This window comes from Pseudorca crassidens, chromosome X, assembly GCF_039906515.1.
Source record: "Pseudorca crassidens isolate mPseCra1 chromosome X, mPseCra1.hap1, whole genome shotgun sequence".
Taxonomy (NCBI): Eukaryota; Metazoa; Chordata; class Mammalia; order Artiodactyla; family Delphinidae; genus Pseudorca; species Pseudorca crassidens.
Window position 1 is genome coordinate 6,450,965 of NC_090317.1, and position 22,220 is coordinate 6,473,184.

Here is a 22,220-nt window from a genome sequence, read left to right on the forward strand (position 1 = left end):
TGGGAAGACTGACTGGGATGGGACACCAAAGTCATTGGCTGCTGTCATCTTTATGTTTTGTGGTTCTTTCTCCATGCTCATCTCCCCAGTGCTGGGGGATTAAACAGTCACTGTCCCCCAAAGGAAATGCCAATCTTGCTGAAGGGCATATCTCGACAAATCCAAGTCTGGTGCTCCAATCAGGAAGCAGAACACGTTATAGATGGAAAAGGTGGTCGAAACTGCCTTATCAGGGCAGAACTTAGACTCAGTCTAGGTCTAGGACAATAGGAATATGTATTTTTAAATACAGGTCAGATGAGGATTAATTCTTCCTCTTCATCATGCACAGCAACGATCAAGTCCTCAGTGGGTGGATGACGAGAAGACAAAGAACCAAACACAGGTTCCAGAAGAGACTGGAATCCTCTTGCTGCCCTTTCACTACCTTTTGTAGCAACAATGGAATCAGACATCTCCACCAAAACTCTTGTTAATGTGCCCTGTTTTTAACTGGTGTGAGTTCAGTTCCCCAAACTGCAGGGTAGTGAGCAGCTCACACCATGTGTGGGGGACAGAGGCTGGAACAGTGAAAGAAATGAACCCTAGAAGCCAGGTGATCATGGAATGTGCAACGAGATCCCAGAGGTTCATGGAGGCGAACCCATTAATTTGCAGGTTGGGCAACAGGCACAGAGGCGTTAAGTGACCTTGCCCAAGGTCACGAAGCAAATGAAGGGCAGAAAAAGGGCTAGAATCCAGATATCTTAACTTCTGGGCCGAGGCTCCTTTTGTTGGGCAGCAAGATGCCTCGCCTCTGCAGGGGTTGACTCAGGGGAGCGCCCTGGAAGAGCTGCACTCATTCTGCCGATGCTCGCAGGCACCAGTCCACCCATTTGCCCATCTAGCCACTCAACACACATCTATGGAGCAAAAATCGTGTGCCAGGCCTGGTGCCAGGAGTTACGCATTCAGTGAAGTCAATAAAAAACTGAAGCCTGAGCAGAACTGCAAAAGGACTCAGTACAGAAATGGGGTGAAAGACTGAGATACGGCCTGGCCCCTAATCTCACGGAGTCTGAAATCAGGACGGTAAAATGTGGTAAATGCAAATGTGGCTACTAGAAAATTCTAAATGACACGTGTGGCTGGCTTTGATTGCTGTTGGGCAGAACAGGTCTCTATCTTGTTTGGGGTGGTAGTCACCTGGGTGCATGCAATTTTCAAAAATTGAACTGAACACCTAAGACCTGTGCATTTTATTGTGCTATAGTTCAATTTAAAAAATCACACACACACATACACACACACACGCACGCACACACACACACACAGGAAAGAGGAAGAAGGCTACAGAAGAGTCTTCATCCTTTTTCATCCTCAAAGACTATTCTGACATAAAGGGGAAAAGCGGTACACGGGCCTCTCACTGCTGTGGCCTCTCCCGCTGCGGAGCACAGGCTCCGGACGCGCAGCCTCAGCGGCCATGGCTCACGGGCCCAGCCGCTCCGCGGCATGTGGGATCTTCCCGGACCGGGGCACGAACCCGTGTCCCCTGCATCGGCAGGTGGACTCTCAACCACTGCGCCACCAGAGAAGCCCGCACATCTTTTAATTCCTACTAGATGTCAGGTCTTCGGTGCAATTCCCTGCCTCACCACGAAGCTCAAACTATTGCGGGAAAACCCTCTCATTTCCTATTGTTTTGCTTTACCTGCCACAAAGCAACAAATACTCAGAATGGAGCCAGGATCCTGACTGACTTAGCAGTTGTCCCTACAAAGGTCATGAGTAAGGGATGTCCTGATTTCCACATCTAGAGGTAAACAGGCTTTGAGCAAAACAGAGAAAAATCGAAAACCAGCAAGTCTTCCATTCTCCCACATATGACTTCTTCATTCATGCAAAAGCATCTGCGCTGTGAAGCCGGGACTCGCTTTGTGATATTCTACTCGGTCCCTCCACTCAAAGACGAAACAGCCACGTGAGCAGAACCAACGAGTCGTTCAGGAACACCGCCCAGAGCACACTGAGAACCAAAGGCAGTCAGAGGCCCCACTTTTGCTCTGCTTGCCTGGCAAAGGCTATTTGGCCAATGCGCCCTCGTGTCTGACTCCACGGGAAAGAAAGGGGCACTGGCCAGGAGCCCGCTCCAATCCGGGGCACGGGTTCCACCTTTCCTCTGGCCTGGGAAGAGCCTGACTCCTAAAGGGCCAAATGGCCAGTTCCAGCCGGCCATCGAATCAGAGCTGGCACACATCGGGCAAGGCCACAGATTTGGGGTCTTCATACCACAATTCAACGCCCACCTTCCCCCTCACTGTCTATGAGTTAGGGGACATGTGGCTGGATGCGAGGTCCCCGAGACCAGCCTCAGGTACAATGATGCATTCGCTAGAATGTACTCGTTTATTATATGAGTACGTAAAGAAGTAACACACAGTTGTTGTCAAGTAACACCGGAAATTTCAAATAAAGTCCAAAGAAGAAAAATTAATGCCCAGTATGTGGATGTACCGAATTTGATGCATTTCTTCTCTTGCTGCTGAAACTTTGGACTGTTTCCCATTTTAGGTCCGTTTTATGACTTAACCTGTTTAAACGTAGGCATGGAAATCCATTCCCTACCTCCGCAAGGAGACTTGGGCATTTAAATAATTATCTTCTACAAATGTACACCACAAAGGTCCTGATTCCTGATACAACTTCTTTTCACAACATTCACACGAAATGTCCTGGGTTAATATCCCATTTGTTCTCAATCTTTAACATTTTACCGACGCTGACAGACTTCACTTGGCTAAATCTGAATTCTGTCAACTCTCATTGTAACAAAAATCCAGTCCTGGAGATGAGAAGCAATCCACTGGGGGCTAAACAATAGCGAATCAATATTTTCAACCTGAGGGACCATCCTGGAGGCACAGAATTACATGGGAGAGGGAAAATCTTCCTCCGGTCCTTAGAGGAAGCTATTTGAAGATGCTTAATAAACCATTAAGCGCATCGGTTTCAGTAACCAAGAGGGAGATGCAGTAGCCTCCTTTTCTGATGCTGCCTAATCACGATCCTGAGTTCTAGAAATAGCAACGGGGGAAGGAGAGCCGAGAGTGGCCAAACCAGATTGTTAAAGAGCTCATCACAAAACCTCCATTGCCACCATCCAGGTTTAGATACAAAATGCTTGCTAATCCTCTGTAAATCTCACTTTGGCGTATCCAGGCCTGGGGTCCACAACAGAGACAGGATGCACCCGGGATCAGACAGCCCCAGACACTCTTACAGGCCTGGAAAGATGAGCCTATGAGGAGAGGGAGGTGAGGCTGTGATAATTCAGCCACAAGAAGAGTAGACCGAGAAAAGAATTGTATCTGCAACATGAGGAAATTACCTTAGCTACAGTGGCAAATGTCCTAGTGGCTGTCTGTCCATTCTTTCGTCTGGGCATCCACCCCACAAACATGTGCTCGGAACTTACTCGCTAGCCAATTCAATGTGGTTCCAATAAAGGCTCGTTCATGTATTTGACGAGTGTCCGTTAAGCCTCTGCTATTTTCAGCTAAGGAAGGAAATACAGAAGTCATTGACACCGCCCCGCCCTCAAGGTTGTGAAAACGAATTCTCAGGACACCTTTGGAAGCAAACGACACGTCCATTTGCCTAGAATGGTTAATCCCTATATCGTGAGGACAAATCAGATAACCTCTAAAAGTTTCTTTCAGCTGTATGATCCTTACTTTTGAACAAAGTAAAACCGAAAAATCAGAAACACCAAATATTTTATACCAATCAGTTTTTAATGACAGATTATATTTGGAGTCTTTTTAAGAAAATGGTGAAAGGTCTATCTAGCCAGTGTATATGAAGGCACACATACGTAAAAAGATTACATTTTGAGCCTTCTCTTGAGTCTGTGAGCTGATTGGTCAGAATCCATTCCATTAAAGGTATCCCCGTCTTATGCTGATGCTGACCGGAACAACTAGACCATGTTTTAAAGGAAGTGGGAAACGGCTGCTTTACACGGTCGCCTCCTTAGACGTGGATGAACACTGCAGATGCAGACAGGGACAAAATGCAAACGCTGAGAACTCTGTGTGTGGCCAATCATCAGGAAGCAGCGGCTGGACATCAAACATTTTCTCCCATCTCCCCAGCACAGAATGTCTGCTGGTGAAACCCACTGGGCAGAGGGCACGGCTCGATGGCCACGGGCAGTGGGAGCACAGGAGTTGACCTCGGCCCTCCCACTGAGGAGTGTCCAACAGCATGACATGCTGAGCTATTTCAGGCAACCACAATGGACTTGCAGTGGCGAGATGGCTGAGTCATACTGGCCATACAGCACCACCATGTCCTGCTTAGTTAGCACGTGGCCTGGCCTCTGTCGAATCGTGAGTAAATTGTCCAGGGACAAGAGCTCGGCGGTGAGAGCAGAGGAGAGTGATAGATGGAGGATGAAGAGGAGATGGGACTCTTTTCTCAGGACACGCCTAGCCAGACGGGTAGCGCCAAAGAGAAGGTGATACCTCCGGCTAAAATCCTTGTCTCCAAGGAAGGGCTCTTTCCTTGTTTGAATATGATTAAACCTGGACACTTGGAAAGTCAACACTTCTGTCTTGACAGCTTCTGACTTAATAGAGGAGCCTGGGGACCAGACCCAAATCATGGAAACTCAGTTTCCTGGGTCATTCATTGCCTAATTCCCCCACATCCTTCTTGGAAGCATGTTGGAAGCTCTCCTCCTGAAAAGTATTCACAGGCCTTCCTGAAAGGTGAGAATAAAAGAATTCCCTTCCTCAGAGCCATTGCGGGGCTCAAATGAGAGAAGGTACAGAAGACGCCTGCCGCAGTCAGGGGCCCATAGCAGGGGCTCTGGTCCCTTCCACGTGTCCTGGTCTCTCCGGCCTCTGTGGTAGGCAGGTCACTGATGGGCAGAGACACATGCCTTTTTACCTTCACAGCGGCCAGTCACAGTATTTCTCAAAGTGCCAGGGCCTGAGCAGCTGCATCAGAATGACCCTGAGCACTTAGCAGATGTGCAGATTTCTGGGCCACATCCCAGACCTACAGAATCTAAAATGCTGCTGAGGGGTCCAAGGGCAATCCTTAGGCCCACTAGGGTTTGAGACCCATTCGATCAGGATGGATCCTAAACACACGCACAGTTCCCTGTTCCGGATCATTTATCTTACACTTTCAGACGACAACATTCAAATGAAAATATCCATTGAAGAGGAATGGCTCATTCCAAAACGGCAAGGAGGGCCCAAATGCCTGTGCTTAGAAGTACATTGGTTGCTAAAACCATCACCTTCTGTTTTCCAACTGGTCACCAAACCGGACTTCCTGGCCCCAATCCCTCCGGCCCAGGACACCAACGAAACTGCCCTAGCTCTAATGCCACTCCCTGCTCACTTGCACTGGCTCCCAGAGTCCGCATTCCCCGCCCGAATAGCCAAGGCTGCCAGCAGTGTGGCCACAACACAGTGTGCCACCCTCACCTTCCGCTACAGCCTGCCCTGCAGCCAGCCAAATGAATGTGCAAACGGTTCCCTGGACATACTTTTTTGTTTTTGCCTTTTCTCCCTGTATCCTCCACTTAGACTGTCCTTCCTTATCTCCTCATGGACAAAGCCAGTCTCAAGGCCACTCTCACCGTGGGAAGGGAGCTGCCCTTCCTTTGCATTCCCAGCAGGCTCCCCCCCCCCCCCCCCAGAGCTCTTAACCCTGTCTACTTTTTATGTGTTTGTGGGCTGTATTACATCCTCAACCAGACTGTAAATTCCTTGAGGGCAAAGTCAACGTCTTAGTCACGAGTTTATTTTTCACAGCCCCTCGTGCTTACTAGCTGCTCAATAAATATACGTCTGGTAACACACAAACAACGAGCGAGACCCAATCAGTGCTAAAGTGTTAACATCTTCCGGCAAACTAAACAGTGTCGTACGTCTCAACGATGCTCCCACCAAGATTCTACGCATACCTGGCCTGCAGAGAAGGAAAACAAGGGCACAAATCCTCAGGATTTGTCATATGACCGATGAACTGATTAGAACTATCCCACCCAAGGGATTCTCCCCCTCAGAGGCAAAGAGGAAAACCTTTTATGTTTAGAATGCTGTTGAAGCAGTCAAACATGGAGGAAATGTCAGGGAAACAACAACATGGAAACACAGCATGATACAATAGACACTGGATGTCAGAATCAGTTCTGGCATTATTTTCTTCCTGTACATTCCTCTCCTACATGGGGAGCAATGCAGACCACATATGGCAGCCACCTAAAAGCTGGAGATGCCATTGTAGGACACTGGCTTCTATCAAGAAAAAGCAAAACGAAAGACGGCTCCTAAGTGTGCGGTCATTATCATAGTTGGTGGTGTGTGTGCATACACATCCATCTTTTGTGTCTCCTTTACACGAAGAAACAGGGCACAAGATCAATTTATGCCTTTAGCAAACCAAATAGAACAGCCATTTACCTGGGCCATCTAGGAGGGCAGGTGCCCACTGTGACCCCAAAGCCACTGCTATAAATGGGGGTAGGCTGACTCTTCTAAGTGGTTCTGTTTCCCTTTAAATAAAAACTATAGAACCAAAGCAAACTTGAAAGTCTGCGGGGGAGAAAAAGGTTTAGCAAGATTTACAAGCTATATTCAAAGCAAAGATTGCTGCATCTGACACCATTTAGGACTACTTTTTTAAAATTTTATCTTATTTTTTTTTATACGGCAGGTTCTTATTAGTTATCTATTTTATACATATTAGTGTACATATGTCAATCCCAATCTCTCAATTCATCACACCACCACCACCCACACCCCTGCTTTCCCCCCTTGGTGTCCACACGTCTGTTCTCTACGTCTGCGTCTCTATTTCTGCTTTGTAAATAAGATCTTCGATACCAGTTTTTTTCAGATTCCACATATGTGCATTAATATACGATATTTGTTTTTCTCCTTCTGACTTCCTTCACTCTGTATGACAGCCTCTAGGTCCATCCACGTCTCTACAAATGACCCAATTTCGTTCCTTTCTATGGCTGAGGAATATTCCACTGCATATATGTACCACATCTTCTTTATCCATTCGTCTGTCCGATGGGCATTTAGGCTGCTTCCATGACCTGGCTATTGTAAATAGTGCTGCAGTGAACATTGGGGTGCATGTGTCTTTTTGAATCATGGTTTTCTCTGGGTATATGCCCAGCATTTAGGACTATTAATGGTACTTGATAATACTGATGTCACTTTTTATGTACAGTAATATAATTAGCAGTGCTGTTACTACTATCTTGCCTGTGCCACTAATTACATCTCTATAAACATAATTTACTAGATGGAAAAAGTGAAGAATTTTTTGAAATAAATCTATCCCACGGTATCACGCCAAGGTAGAAAAGATTACATTCTAGTAACAAACATTAATAATACCTACAAGTGAAAAGTTTCATGATGTTAATCAACATATTAATCACACAGTATGTCCCGAGCTCTGGAGGTGATGAGTCCCAACATTTCTGTTTGCATCTTACCTGTAAAAATAGGCCCAGTGCAGAGAGAATCTGTTGGTAATTGTGGTTCAACATGACATGGATGGAGCCCATGCCAAACACTCAGCCCTGAAAAAGTGGGGCAATATCCCTAACCCCACGCAAGAGCCTAGATACCCAACAACTATGCCGTCGGCTTGAAGTCTTACCGTTGCATCTACAAACCAGGTGATATGAGGATAAACCATGTTCACTGACAGATTCCAAAGCAAACGTAAACTCTGTTGAGAATAAAGCCTGAAGGGTAGACTCTTACTGGCAAGTGCACACGACTAGAGTGATTGGACTGTGGAATACTCTTCCCGATGGTATGATGAAAAACAAACACCCCGGGCTTCCCTGGTGGTGCAGTGGTTGAGAGTCCGCCTGCCGATGCAGGGGACACGGGTTCGTGCCCCGGTCCGGGAAGATCCCACGTGCCGCGGAGCAGCTGGGCCCGTGAGCCATGGCCGCTGAGCCTGCGCGTCCGGAGCCTGTGCTCCGCAACGGGAGAGGCCACAGCAGTGAGAGGCCCGCGTACCGAAAAAAAAAAAAAAAAAAAAAACCTTCACTATATACAAGCTATGAAGCCCCAAGGAAACTTAATTTTACTACAGTGTTTGAAGGATAGGCTTTTTTAAGTGCACTCTCTGGTTAAGTGAAGGGTTCATTGAAAATTTTTTATTTCATCTGTTATTGCTAAAATTCCTTTGAAAATGTGTCATGTCCCTTCCACTTTCCTGCCTTAATAAGTACAGTAATAAGGTACTTACCATTCTGTATATGGAGATGGGTAGCAGAATGGAAGGAATCTAGCCTCATTTCATGACATAACTGAGAAATTTAATCCAATTCAACCTAGCAAGCATCTATGTATTTATTTATTGTGCTTAGAACAGAGATGACTACTGCATGGCCATGCTGTGGGTAGGGAGACACTGACAGCAATTGTTTCCTCATCTCTTGAATTTAAAGAAAAGAGTAGAAAAATGCTGATGTAGATTCTTCGTTGGTTGGTGTCCAATTAACTGGATCATTACTATGCTTGTAGAATGGACTAGAAACAAAACGGTTTAATAAGGTACAAAAGCCTTAATACCACCTTGCCCTGAGTCCAGGCACAGAGGGCACCTTGCACTTGCCCTTGTCACTGTTCACCGGCCTAACTGCCTGTCTGCCCCCCTCCAACCAGGACAGTTCCCGTCGCATAGCGGGCACCCTTCATCCCTCCATTCGTCCACTGCCCTGTGAGTGTGTGTCCAACGCTTAGGGCAATCGTTCTCCAAGTGGAGTCCCCAAAAGGCAGAAGGGGCATCACCTCAGAGCTTGTTATAAGTGCCCATTCCCAGGCCCCACCCCAAACCTAATGAAAGAGAGCCCGAGGGGGTGGGGCCCAGCAGTCTGTGGTTTAACAAGCCCTCCAGGTGATCCTGACGATCATCCCAATCTGCATACTTCCTAGGGGAAAAGGGGACACCCTTGACAATTACACCTGGAAAACAGGTACAAACCGGGACAATCCCAGGCCAACCAGGATGCACGGTCACCTTACCTATGCTGCCTTATTATGGGGTATCCACTTCAAAGGGATACAAGGTACATCCGTCTTATTTTCAATTCCACTCTACAATGGCTCACGCTAGTGGAGTCCTGTGTATTTGACAAAGACTTTTAAACACAGCAGGGACACCAACAGCCCTCCCGTACCCAACTATGAAGTACAATCAAGACTGTGTTATTCAAAAGATAAACAAAAAGCACAGCAGGGCGAGAGAATGCACCTAGATACTTTGCACAGTGCTTCACACAGTGGCACAATATAATGGAGAGGCCTGAGCCGGGAGTTCAAGGAGATGGTGTTCTAACGCCGGCGCTGGCCCCAAGGTCACGGCGTGATCTGGGGCAGGGCATTCCCCTCTCCAGCCTGTTTCCCGGGCTGAAATGAACGGGCTGCAGTGACTAAAGCTGGATCGACTTGAGCAACGAAATAAATAAAAACTGAATTAGATGATAGCCACTGAATACAAGAAACACCCACAAGTTCCTACTAATATAAATAAAAACGATTGAAGAAATCAAGGGGAAGAAAGGATAACCCTCATTTACAAAAGAATTCCAATTACTAAAGGTAGAAGGAATGCTGAAATTAGTGGGTGCACCTTTAAGGAGCAATGGGGTATTTCCATAGTGTCAAAGCATCGCCTCCCTAATTTACTCTTGACTGTGTAGATTGTCCCATGGGACCATCCACTCTGCCAATGGCCATACGAACTGAGCTCAGTGGACTCCCAGTCTCACGTCTTTCTCACTAAAGGCTTTGTGAGAAGAAGCCTTCTTAGAAACTCCTACGCCTGATGGCATGGCAGTTGGCAAAGCCTCAAAGTACAAAAGAAAAAAAACAATAGCTGGTTCATACAGAATTGCCCTGCATCGTGCAGGAGAAAATACTAAGCTCATGAGCGATAAACACGTAGCGAAACTTGGCCACTACAGTCTGCTCTGCAGCAGCCCCAAAGCCCAAAACAGAGATGAACCGAGATGTAGACACGCACACACAGGCACCCACACACAGACACACCCATCGTGAGACTCTCACTCGGTCCCAGAGGAAGAAACCGTCCCCCCCAAAAAAGAGAGGATAGAAACCCACCTATTTTCTTAGGGCATCAAGTCATTTCCCACCTGAGATGCTTTTAAGAAACAGTCAGAAGTATAAGAAAGAAGTCATGTGGGTAATGCAAACACGGAATCCCAAAATTATTTGAACTTGGAAAGGGTTAGTTTATATTTAAACCAATAAGTATTTTGTTCAGGAAAAATGTAACCATAGAATGAGTTTGGGCAGGTAGGACATGAAATAAAACACAATGCCTGATGCAGAGGGTGGCCCTGGGAGGCTCCCTGCTTAGTGACCATTCACTCCAATTTCGAAAGTGACAACCTCACCTCAGACTGTGGCAAGTCATCAGCTTAAACAGACTTGACCTTTGCGATTTCTTTTGTCTTTCCAGTTCCCTCCCAGGGGAGGTAATTAGATGTTGTGGCTTAAAAGACTTCTACCTTCATGGACCATGGAGGGACAAAAACAAATAAGTGATAGAGATGGTGGCAGCAAAGGGTTTGGTCACCTACTTTAACCTTGTTACTTTAACCCTGTTCATAAAGAGTGGAAAGTAAGGCAAGCAGATAATTGAGCACTCAGCCAAAGCATCTAACCTTAAAACACCTTTAGAGCCCAATGCGATATGTCACAACACCACCAAATAACAATTCTTGCACGTTTATCAGCAGATCTGAAAGCTGCTATAAAAAATATCACTCTAATCATTAGGGCTAGTAAATAACAACAATGACATCATTCCTCCAGGGATGTCCCCTGAAGAACTAGGTGATTCCATCTTTTCCGGATCACCTCTCTCTGCTCCCTCCTACGGTGTGCTGTCCTGGGAAGGCTTTGGAACCTTATCTCACCAAACTGGGTTCAAACCCCAGCTTTGCCAGTTCCCCTGGGACCATGGGCATGCTGCTTTGTGCCTCGGTTCCCTGTCTATAAAATGAGAAAGGCACTGCTTATCCTGCAGGGTAGTTGGAAGGTTGGCAAGCGCATCTCTAACACACCAAGCACGTTCGGGTACTGGGGCTCAGTCAAGATCAGCTCCCACAAGCTAAATGTCCAACGACAGATGAATGGATAAAGAAGGTGTGGTACATATATACAGTGGAATAGTACTCAGCCATGAAAAAGAACGAAATAATGCCATTTGCAGCAACATGGATGGACCTAGAGATTCTCATACTGAGTGCAGTAAGTCCGACAGAGAAAGACAAATATCATATGATATCGCTTACATGTGGAATCTAAAAAAAAAGTTACAAATGAACTTATTTACCAAACAGAAACAGACTCACAGACATAGAAAACAAACTTATGGTCATCAAAGTGGAAATGTGGGGGAAAAGGATAAATTAGGAGTTTGGGATTAACATCTACACGCTGCTCTATATAAAATAGACAACCAACAAGGTCCTACTGTATAGCACAGGGAACGATATTCAATATTCTGTAATAACCTATATCGGAAAAGAATGGATATATGTAGATACATGTATAAGTGAATCACTTTCTTGTACACCTGAAACTAACACAACATTGTTAATCAACTATGCTCCAATATAAAATAAAATTTTTAAATGGATATATGTATAACAATCACTTTGCTGTACACCTGAAACTAACACAACATTGTAAATCAACTATACTCTGATACAAAATAAAATTTTTTAAAAGATCAGCTCCCTTTCTCTTCTTTTGCAAAAAGTAAAGCAAAAGGACATAATCTTTGCTCATTTGATATAAGATTTATGTTTCCATGGACGTCAAGCTTTATCACCAACGTGCACTAAAGCACCGAGTGTCTGCATCACCTGCGGATCTCGTGCACTGCCGGCAGCTCACGGGGTCTGGCCGGGACCCGCGCTGGGCATCTCTAACAAGCTACACCGAACGAGGCTGGTGCCACTGGTCCACAGACCTCGCTTTGAATAACCAGGGTCTAGAATCCAGGAAGCCTGCATTCCAGCCCCGGCTCTGCCATGCATCGTATGAAGACTTGCCAGGAGGGTGTCAGGAAAGCATTCGCTAACTCACACAGAAATGCCAAGGCCAGGTGGCCGGGTTCACACCTGAGAGGAATGGGAGATTTCATTACAGCTCTACCCCGCGTGTTCCACCTTGTGATGTGGGGACCAAGCTCCATTTCCATGTGTGGACTCACTGGTGAAAGAAGGTGGGAATGGCCCCCAAGACCACCGACAGCTGAATGAACTCTCACCAGTGTCCCTTTCCTCTTCAGGCATTCCTTTAACAAATACGTACCAAGTTTCTACTCAGGGCTAGGCTCTCACCTCCCCGCCCCCTCCCACCCAGGGAAACTCATAAAAATAAGATGAGAAATATTCTGAGTTTCAGTTCCCATCCCACTTCCTTCCGTCCTATGAGGCCCTTCAGCCCGCGGGCACGTGTGTGCACGGATGGATGCCAACCAAAGGGGGGCGCTGCAGATCTGCCTCCCTTTTAGGAGATCTAAAGAACAATGCCCCAGGGTAGAGGAGCTTAAGTCATACCTTAAAGTGTGTAATCACTATATGTGCAACACACCTTCGCTAATGGGTTTGAAGATGCATCCATCTGGGGGCATGCTATGATCAGTGACCCGAGACCCAGGTTCCGGGGGGCAAACGTCCTTAGTACGTCAAGGACTGAGCATGGAACTGACTGCACCGTCCCTCTAAAGGAGAAAGTGTTCTAAATGCGGCTTGGGAAATGGTGACTTACTAAGGGCTTAGGACCCAGGCCTGTGCCTTTAAGGACACTCTGCTTTGCCAAGAAGTAGACTTCACTCAATTTGACTGAGAAAAAAAAAAAGAAAGAAAAAAAAAACGTTTTTGGAGGCAACTGAAAACAACCCACAGGCCATGCTTCCTGGTGCTGCATACATGACTCGCACACACAGCAATGCCTCTTCTCAAAATAAACGCAGAAGTAGCAGACTATGCCCCACGGAGCCAGAACTAGCACGCGACCATTGTTTAACAAAATATGCCAAGCCCTGGTTAGCTCCAGCTACAGAGAGATCTAAAGATTGGTGGCATACACTTAGCACAGAATACGACACAAGTCATTCATTTTCCAAAGAGCTGTGCTCACTGGAGGTTAGTTTCACTTTTCCGGTAAAGAATATACACGGGGAAAGCCCAAGTCATAAGGCACAAGTTCCACGAGAATAGATGTGTGAAACCCACTTCCGCCCAGCTGGCTGCCACTCCTCAGGTGGTTCAGGCACACTGAGCCTCGGTTCACTTGTCTGTAAAAGAGGGGACCACAGTGCCTGTCCTGTGGTCAGGTCATGTCCTGAGCATGAAACAGCTCCGTGAAATCCTCTACAAATGGCAGCTCTTTCTGTTACCCACGGAACTGAACGACATCTGCCGCACTGCGGTTTGTTTCAAATTAACCTGATGTGGTCCAGCAATGAACACAGACACCGGCATAATGGTAATATGATCTGCCGGACTGCTTCCAATGTGAACTCTGGCATCCACCCCCATCTCCTTGGAAAGTTAATGAATTAATGAATCTTTAAAGGACAGTCAGGAAGGCCTTAAAAAGAAGATGCCTTTTTCAGTAAGGAGAGAAAGTGGTGGATTACAACTTAATGGCTTCAGAATAATGGTAATTTCCCTATTTTCTTCACTTCCCTTAGCTCAGCTAATGGCTTCATTAATGGCCACGCTCCCCAGCGAATAATAGAGACCCTTGTCACATCCATCATAGTCACGTCACAATAAAACCAGTTAAATACAGTCCAGCTTCCTGTCTCATGCCAGTCAGCGCGAGGAATCGGAATCAGGAGAACCACCCATACGAAAGCTTGTATGTTAAATTCCTTTTAACAATAAGCACGCAACAGGCTACTGGTAATGCCACGTTAACTGTATTGTACGTGCCATGTTGAAGAGATAACTATGGCAACAATCAAAAAGCTGTGAGGATGAGCTGCTCTTTATTACAAGTTGAACCACAATGTCTTTTTATTTCCTTCCTTCTACTCTGATCAAAGTAGCATATTTTCTCACAATTAGCACAATCATGTCAGATCTGCAATGTCATATCATAATCTAAAATGTCACTTCATAAAATCAGGCTGTTTGAATGACTGAGTTCTTTCTTTTCAAAAGCATCTGGTGTAGCTGAAAGATCTTAAATTTTCAGACCTTTTTTTCATATTTAACATATAGTATATTTCACATTTTGCGGTTTTTCAAAGTAACATTCTTTGCAAATATTTCCTCATTTTATCTGTCTCTAATTTCAGTTACATAGAAGGACCTAAATTTTATGTAGTCAAATCCCCAGGCTTTTTCTTTGGGTGTTTCCCCCCCCACCGGCTTTTTTTTCCTGCACATCTTGGCTACGGAGAGGGAAACTAGCAGTGAGAAGGCAGTGTGGCTTTTGTCAGGGATGTCAGTGATTCTTACTAACCAACGTACCAAGTATGGCTGCTTCCCAGCTCTACACTGCAAGTAACAAGATTCTGGAAGTTTCCAAAGCATCTCTTGGCATGCGTTTGGCACGGCTTAGGATGAAGCCGATTTTCCTGGTGCACAAGCTACTCCTGGAAGTTAGGATGTTTTAGAAGCTGCATTCATTCACTAGGGCACCCCTAAGTGTCCTGAAGCAATAACTAACTGAATGGGACCCTAGTGGCCTGAGACCAACGAGGAGAGCAGCTACCCAAAATGCTTCCTTAAGCTCCCAGGAAGTGGTGTCTACTCCGGGATAGGGGCTTGGTTGATGTGAATTATACTCAAGGACGATCTCTGTTGTGGGGAGTATAAACTTAGCATCTGTGACTGCAGCGGCTTCTCTTTGTTATATTTTGGTCCTATTTTATAATGCAATTTAATGGGATTCGTTTTTTAAATTCAGAGAAAATGAAAAAACAAGTCAATCTTCAGCTGGTCAGTGACGGTCTTTGTTCCTGCTGACACTGTCAGCGTTTCCCCCTCTGGCACACAGCTCGTGGCAGATAACGATTTGTCCCTTTAATTTTAAGAATTCAGAAGGTGTTGTGCGTTTGCAGTGCTTCCCTAATCCCTCCTCCTGGCAATGTAAATATGAACCAGCTGGACCTGGTAAGGTTTTAGGTATTTCATTTTCGTCCTCATCTTGAAATACTGTTTATATTTAACATTTCTCTTTATTAGCAAATGTAATATATAAACCGCTTTGCCATTCTCTTGAGTAACCCCAGATTAACGAAAGTGCACATATTTCTGGCAGATGCCTTACAGTTATTTCTAATTGAAACAAGCTGGTGTGGAGGGCTATGAGAGAAGGAAAGAAACGACGTCTTATATCTAGCGACTCAGATCCTGTCCTTCTAAACCAGGAGTACAGACAGAATCTAACACTGAAACTTTCAAAGTGACATGTGGCATTTGCCCTTCATTAATGGGAAGCAAATGGTACTCTTTGAAATTGTGAGGGCAAGAGTGAAAGCTACTAACCTGAAGACACATATGTCCAAACTGTAGGCTAGGTAGGGTATATTTCAATCTTAGAGAATCTTGGGTGGGGGAAGGAGTGGGGGCTGTGGTGGAGAATTTCTGTGGATCTATTTTGCTTCCAGTCCACGCTGAGTCTCATCAAAATAATAAAAACAATACGTAGCTACCAGTATTGACCACCTCGTGAATGCCAGGTATTATGGTTTGCCTGTGTAATGGCTCTTATTCTACCCATTTCACAGATGAGGAAACTGAGAGGCAGTAGGACATAATGGAATGAGCACGGCCTTGGAATCCCACAGAGCTGGCTTCCGATCACACCTCAGTCTCTCTCTAGCTGTATGACGCTGAGCAGGTCAGTAACGTCTCTAGTTGTCATTTGTAAAATGGGGAGGATAATTCCTACCTTCGGGGTGGTAAAGAGAGATATAAAAGAAAACAGATAGGAAAGCACAAGGTACATAATAAGGCTTAATAAATGATACTGTTTTGTCTGCCCGTAACTTTCCTAAGACAAACTAAATTTAAAGACTGCCCAGAGTTTAAGAAAAATTACAGCTCTATAATCCACCGCATGCTTATTGGAGGATTAAAAAAAAAAATCTAGCTGGCAGAGGCTGTCTGTTTATCTGTGTGGAGCCATAAAGATTCTGCTTAGCAGAGAACATGTCAAAGAGGGACCAGAAAGGGACATGACTGACAGAGGGCAGATAGTTTGAATATCAAATGAATGTCTTCAGAGTGAATACTGAGTAGCTATTAAAGGAAACAGTATGGTATCAGAGAGCAGTCACGGGACTTCACAGTCAGCCACACCTGGGTTCAGATCTGGAGCCGACAATTTCCTTAGCTATGTGACCTGAGTGATCGCTCTGAGGCTCAGTTGTTTCATCTGTAAAATGGGGATTGTCTTCATCTCGTAAGTTCTTGTCAGGACTAAATGGGATAAGGCATGCAGGGCAGTTAGCACAAGACCTTGCCCATGTAAGGATTCATGAGTGGTAGCGATTTGGGGATCGGGGGTTGGTTTTCTTTTTCAATGCTATTCTTGACGGATCAGACTGTTCTAGTGAGCACATCAATAGCCTTTGCTTAAACAGTTCTCAGGATCTACTGAGTCGCAACCTGCATTTGTTTAGCACAAAGTTTGAGAAGCACATCGGTGCTACTCAGGGGCTCCTCAGCCTTGCTATTCCAAGTGCATCCAGGGACCAGCAGCATGGGCTTCATCTAGAAGCTTGTTAGAAATGTAGCTTCCAGGGTCCCAGCCCAGACCCAGTGAATCAAGAGAGTCTGGGGCTGGGCCCGGCAATCTGCATGTTTCTAGCTGTCCGGGGACTGGGTGAGGTCCAGTGCCTTCCACACGGCAAGCATTCAATACATGCTCCATAACATCTGCTTGATTTCAATACTTGGTAAACAGGTCCTATATTAGAAAGGGTAATTTTTCTTGGGTTGAGTCAAATGTCCATCACTGTCTCTGTCTAAGAGACTCTGACAGTAGGTGGGAGGTTGGTCTAATCACAGTGCAGGCCACCTTTTTGGGGAGGAGAAAGATGGTCCACGTCTGGGTCTATTTCTTAACTTACTTCATTACAAACCACCTACACCCCGACACGTCCTGTGAGGCACCACAAGGATACAGCTATCAGAGCTTGCCTCGCTGAAAATGCCTCATTTCCTACCATTAGATGAGAGGATTGTTTAATCCCGATGCTACTGATGGGGCCATTTCTGCTCCTTACTAAGCCGCTGCCTTTTCCCCCTCTGCTCTCAGCGCTTCATTTCAGGAGGACAGGACAAAGGGGCACCCTCATTATCCCCACGTCTCCAAATGAGCCGAGCTCTCTATGCACCTGTGGGCTAAGCAGCGGGGAGGAGAAGCAAGGCCCCCGCCAGTGGACGGTCGGCGCACGGACCTCAGTAAAAGCTCCTGGAAATAAACAAGAACCGCCGCTGCGTGTTATTTTCCCTGGAGCGCCATGGCAGGATCCAAGGGGGTCCGATTACGTAAGCACTCGCCAGAAAGAACACGTTGGGCAAATCAGAATTGAGAAATCTCCTTCTCCTCCTTTCCCTTCGAATCCCACAACTACCATCGCAGGCCAGGCTCTCAGCGGCTTACGCCTGGACCGTGTAAATCATCTCGGAAAGCCTTATCTTTGATCTCTCGTAACCTAGGGTCCAGGTGCTCGGAAAACGTTTGTGCCTGTTTATACGTCCCCCTCTCCTAAGCACTGTCCCTCCCCAGTTCACCAAACCTCTTCTTTGACATCTGTTGCCATTTCTACTGAATTTGCTTGCAGGATATTCACAAGCCTTTTCAGTTCCATGACTACCTTTAGAAACAAAATCAACTTCTCCCTAACGTTTGAATAATTCACTGTTTTTGTACTTTACGTTAAATTTGCTCAGACATCTTACCAAAATATTTTTTTAAGTGGTAGCGCACCTTACCCATGCTTGTGTATGCATGGTTCTCCAGACACGTGACATCCTTTGAGCATTATACAAGCTCTGTGGGGTGGACAGGGCAAAGGTTATCATTTGCATTTCACAGCTCGGGATACTGAGGTCCAGAGAGATGCGAGCTCTGCCATCGTTATTCTAGGGCCCGTCCAAGGTCACACAGCTTTTCAGGGGCAGAACCTTGGCCCGAATGTAGCCTTCTCACTCTTAGAGGTCCTGGGCTACTTCCACGCCTCCAGGTCACACGGAGTAATTGCTGATGAGGTGCTATAATAAGAGGCTAGTTAGCAAAAACATTTAATTTCAGGACTATTAAATTTATTTCTCATGGTCAAGGTGGACGTAAATGTATTAAAATATTTCTATTAAGACAGCTCCCCTTTTCACTATGTGAAAAACCTCCCACACACAAAGGATATTTTGATCTGTCATTTCCACGTCTGTCTTTCTAAAACATCTCAGCCCCCAGCCAGTCTGCAGCCCTTCAGGGGCCAGCCTCCCTCGGCTGAGGGTCCCCAAAGGCGGAGATGTTTTCACCCAAGTTAGCAAGACAGACACATATGCCATTTTACTATTTAAATGGTAGCAAACAGAGAATTCCCGAAGTATTCGTCGTCTCTGAAGAGGTACCTTAGCATGCAAGGGCGCTAGCTGCCCAAACTCGTCTTTTCTGAGCAAAGTTTCGAGCTTAAATTTTTCTTTCCTTAAAATGCAAATATTCCAAGACTTTAACAATAAATTGTTTACGCCAGACTAACAGCCCTCAAAGGCTTTGGGGGAAAAAAGTAGGTTCAACTGCAAGCTATAGATTCAGATTTCACTGCGCACTAAGATGGGTAAAGATCCTTTTATTTTCTATTGGCTTAGTCTGTTTTAAACAGAAGTACAGATATCATAGTGGGTATCTAGGAGTCACATACAGAGACTACAATTCCCAAAGTTCACAGAAGGGAAGCAAATAATTAGGCCAGGTCAACGTCTTCTCTTTTGGTTTCCAAACAGCTTTTATAGGACCTGGGGTAACAAGGTGAAATGAAAAACCAAAGCCTGATATGACTTAATGGTGTCTATGAAGATATTTATTGTTCTCTTTATAATAAAGTTAATACAGGTTGTTAAAAATTCTTTTAGTTTGAGATAAAAGGATTAGTAAACATCTGCAGTAGTTTCTTCATGAAAAAATACTGAGAGAAGTTATACCGAGTTTCTGTCTCTAGTAGCTTCTTGGTGGGTTGGGGCCTCAGTGATGCCAACAGCACTGTGCTAGGGGCATCCACTGGGGGAAGGGACAGTTGATCCCAGCTGGCACCCTTGGACCTCCAGGCTTCCCCAAATTACGGGGGAAGTAGCCCATGGAAGGCAGGTGGCGATGAGTGTCTCTGGGAGATGATTTAGGGTCTTCAGGGATGGAAAAAAAAACGTGGGAATGGGAATGAGGGGGACCCTCCAGGCAGAAGGAACAGCTGGCAGCAGGGGCCTAGCAATTCTTTGCCACCCTGCTGCACATGGGCATCACACAGGGGAGCTTTTCTGACATGCCGATGCTGGTCACACCACCAGAAAAGCGGATGCACTGGCGGTAGGGGGTCGGGGAGCGCAGAGAGAGTTCCAGGGCTGTGGGGCAGGGCAGGGCAGTGAGCGGGCTGGAGGCTGAGGCTGGCAGCCGGGGAAACTGGGTGGGGGGGCCTCTGATCTTCTATAGACTGCACTTTCGAGAAGCAAGAAGAAAGAAATGTTCAGCTAGAGAAATAAAGGAAAAGAATAAAAAATATTTCTGCCACAATGGTGCAATGAGGAGCCTGAGAAGCTCCTTAAGTAGAGACTGGGGAGGTGGGGAAGCTCTGCCTTCCCAGAGGTCCTTCCACCCCCGGACGGAGGTGAGGAAGTGGGGGAAGGGCACACGTACGAGTCAGGGAGCCAGATGTGGCAAACGAAAGTACAGCATGCCAGGTTCAACTTGAATTTCAGATGAACAATAAATTATTGTTTAGCAGTATAAGTATGTTCCATGCGATACCTGGGACATAATTATACTTAAAAATGTCGATGTATAGAGAAAGAAAGGATGGAGCTAGACCATATTATGAAGGGCTTTTAAATGCCAGTCTCCAGAGTATGGATGTCATTCTTAATCAAAATAACATTACCTTTAGAAGAACAACCAGTGATGACGGTAGCAGCCATCATGATAAAGTCAGTATTATGGCAAGTCCCTGTGTCAATTACCTCGCAATCAAGAGCCCCATGACTTGGGTACCATGAGTTACCTCCATTCTATGGATGAGGAAACTGAGGCTCGAAGAAATGAAGCAGCTTTTCCAAGGCCACCTGGCCAGCAAGTGGAAGAGTAGGCGTCTGCATCCATGTCTCTTTGACCACAAAGCCACGCTTTTTATCATTTCTCTACACAACCTCTCAGGATGTCACTGGCGGGGCCGTCCTATTCCACTGAGTGAGCAGGTCACGAGATGGGATCCCTGATTAACAAACAAAACAGAACTACACTGGCCAGTCTAGGATGGCCGAGAGAATTCGATAAAGTTGTGAGGATCTAAACTTCTGGTAAGTAGACAATGAATACAAAAGAAATAAAACTTTATCAGACATCTAGCACCTACCAAACGAGAAGTATTTTTATTCTGTCATCATTAATACCATGTGTCCCAGTAGTAACAGCTAACCTCTCTTAAGTGCCTTTTACATGCCAGACAACATTTGGTTCAATCCTTACAACAATCTTATGAGGTGGATACTCTGTTATTTCACAGATGCGGGAAGTGAGGCCAAAAGAACTGACACATCGGGCTTCCCTGGTGGCGCAGTGGTTGGGAGTCCACCTGCCGGCGCAGTGGACACAGGTTCGAGCCCTGGTTCAGGAGGATCCCGCATGCCGCGGAGCAGCTAGGCCCGTGCGCCCCAACTGCTGAGCCTGGGCTCTACAGCCCACGAGCCACAACTACGGAGCCCACGTGCCGCAGCTGCTGAGGCCTGCGTGCCTGGAGCCCGTGCTCCACGACAAGAGAAGCCCCCTGCTTGCTGCAACTAGAGAAGGCCCATGCGCAAAGACCCAAGGCAGCCAAAAATGAATGAATTAATGAATTAATTAAATAAATAAATTTAAAAAAAAAAAGAACTGACACATCCATGGCTGCACATCTCAACGGGGGGAGTGCCGACTGGCACTAGAGTTTGACCTTGAACCAACACGTGATGCCAGCTTTTCAATACCTTGCTCTGTTAACGAAGTCATAATTTATGCCATTTACACATCGTTTTCAGGTTTCCAAAGAGCTTTCCCATATGCGTATCACATGATCATCACGGTAGCCACAGATGAGGATACGCAGGCACAGAGAGTTTGAACAACTTGCCTAAACCCAGGAAGCTGGTCCTGGACAGAGGTCTTTGGTCTCTTGGCTCAGGGCTGGCCCACCATTGCACCCAGCCATCCTATCTGAGGGATGCAACAAAGCTCTGACCCATATCCCGATTTGCACCTCTTTCGCTGGAGGTAAAATTCTTTTCGAATCCTCTGGCTCGTCATGATCTAGTTAGTTAGTGCGAATGAAATGTTCAAAGTCCAGGCCTATCTTGCTCTAAAACCTCATTTCCCCCCACTGGATTTAGCCGGGACAAAGGGAAATCTGGCAAAAGCGACAACAGGGATTACAATTAAGTGCGGTTTGTAAAAGAAAACCAAAGGACTTACTGAGCTGTATGTCAAACCACAAAATTTTAACTGAAAAAATCCTTAGGAGATTTATCATTCATTAGGAAGATATTAAGTAACAAATACTGAAGGTAATGATTTACTCTTCAAATGTTTCAGAGCGCTGATGTATTTTAAGCGAAGGCAAATGAAAATCGGTTTGGAGATTCTGGAAAATAAATTTATGAAGGCAGTAAAACTAATCAACTTGTAGATTTGTCTTACTAAAGTTCTTATTAGAATAATGGCATAAATATGACCTTAGTGGAAAATCCATAACTTATTCTCTTTATTTTGGTTAAACTCTCAGGAAGATCACTCGCTGTGGATCTAGATTCCCCCAATTCATTGCCGATTAGAGAAACTAAAGTGAAATACATTACCAAAGGCTGACATGATCTACTCATCACCACAATGCCACCTTTCAACATTACAGCCATTACCACACTTGCAAATCAT

The 22,220-nt window shown here is 45.7% G+C and overlaps 1 protein-coding gene across 2 annotated transcripts in view; it reads right to left on the reverse strand.

Moving 5' to 3' along the window:
* The window catches only part of AFF2 (ALF transcription elongation factor 2), a 489,926-nt gene that overhangs the window by 436,675 nt on the left and 31,031 nt on the right, over positions 1-22,220 (reverse strand). The gene's annotated exons all lie outside the window — the stretch shown is intronic.